The 1,841-nt window shown below is 40.1% G+C and overlaps 1 non-coding gene across 1 annotated transcript; it reads left to right on the forward strand.

Moving 5' to 3' along the window:
- The first annotated feature begins 1,242 nt into the window (after positions 1-1,242).
- LOC135152492 (small nucleolar RNA R71) lies at positions 1,243-1,347 on the forward strand. The gene has a single exon (XR_010291667.1). It is a non-coding gene; the product is annotated as a small nucleolar RNA R71 (small nucleolar RNA).
- The last annotated feature ends 494 nt before the right edge of the window (positions 1,348-1,841 follow it).

Here is a 1,841-nt window from a genome sequence, read left to right on the forward strand (position 1 = left end):
ACCCAAGAGCGCCCCAGGGGCGCCCCACAGCGTCCTGATTCGACCTGGGTGAGCCGACATGGGCTCCCCAAAATGTCCCAAATCGACCTGGATGTCCGATTTTACTCAAAAAACTCCGAAAAAATTCTAGAAAGTTGGAGTCAATCATGAGAATTACAAGAAAAATAGAATTGAGTCCCGCAAAAATGTGAAAATGCTTGAGAGCAATATAAACACATACGATGTTGCCTAAAAGAACGATTTTCTTCATAGGAAAGGCTTTGGAACCTGGAAAAAGACTCGTAAAGTCTGTAAAAATTCTTGAAAAGGCTTGAAAAGTCGTCTAAAATGCACTAAAACTTTAGAAAAGTTTCTACGAAACTTATCCAAAGTTGGGGGCAAATGATATGGGTCTGAAATTGGCCCTAAAAATTATTGGGTTATTTTGAGCCCATGTCTGATTAAAGGCCTGAATATAAGGCCCAGGTTCTTGGTTTATCACCCAAAATTCGTAACTAGCAGATTGAAGTTATAAAAAGCCCGTTGGGCATCCACGTTTGGAAAACGTGGGTTGCCCAATCTCAAGGCTCGAGCCCCCAGCCTGGCCAGGGCCCAGAACTCGAATCCTAGTCCTACTAGGAGTCTGACTGATGAGTCCAGGACTCCAAGAGTCCTACAAGAACTCTGAATTTCGTGGATAACTATCTAGAGTCCTAGATAACCTCTAGAAGCTCAAGATAAGGATCAGGGATCAGTCCTATCCTATCTCTGACTCAAACACCTACTTCTACTAGGACTCCAACACCAGGGATCCTACTTCTAATCAGTCTCTAACCCTGAGACATCTATATAAAGGGCTCTACCCCTCCAAACTAGAACTACGTTTTTTGACTTGATTCTTCACCCCACTGAAGATACGTAGGCACCTCGTAAGGACCCGTCTGAGTTCTGACTCACGAGTTCAGTCAAAAAGCACGAAGCTCACCCCTCGATTTTTGATCCATAACAGGTGGATCAATCAATCCACCCGTATTTTTAATACTTGGTGTTTTTCTGATTTATTGTTTTTAAGTGTCTTTGTTCTTGAATCTTTTAATTTGTAAAAGATTGTATTTAACCCTCCCCTTCTACAATCTTTCTTATAGTTAGTGTAAAATAACATCATCTTTATCCATGAATTTGCCTTGGCACATAGACTCTAACAAAGCGGTTGTTTGACTATCTAAGGCCTCGTAAATAATTTTTTAAAGTCTCCATTTTTCTATTCCATGGTGGGGGCATTGTGATAAAAGATTTTTGAAACGATCAAATAATTTCCAAAAAGACTCATTTTCCTTTTGTCGAAATTGATTTATTTCATTTGTAATTCGAGTAGTCTTATGGTTTGGAAAATACTTTTTTAGAAACATTACCACAAACCCCTCCCACGTGGAAATAGAATTGACGGGTAGACTATACAACCATTTTTTAGCGTTTTCTTTTAAAGCGAAGTTGATTAGTCTAAGCCGAATGGAGTCTTCACTCAATTGTTGGAGTTTTTGTAGACCACAAACCTCCTCAAATTCTTGAATAAAAAGATAGGGATCCTCACCTTCACTCCCTAAAAACTTAGGCAACATATTAATGTGATGTGCCTTAATCTCGAAATTATTTCCATTATTGGGAGGAAGGGTGATGCACGATGGTTGAGCAGAACGGGATGGGTAACAACGGTCTTTAAGAGCCAACACCATGTTTTCCATCGGTTCACTAGCTTCTATGGGTTCGGAGTCCGAAGAGGACGAAGAAGGAATTTTGATGATCGGTCTAACTAATCTAGACGATTCGTTCCTAACCCAAGTATTTCGCATAAACGATAAACA

The sequence above is a fragment of the Daucus carota genome, chromosome 4 (assembly GCF_001625215.2).
Source record: "Daucus carota subsp. sativus chromosome 4, DH1 v3.0, whole genome shotgun sequence".
Classification (NCBI taxonomy): Eukaryota; Viridiplantae; Streptophyta; class Magnoliopsida; order Apiales; family Apiaceae; genus Daucus; species Daucus carota.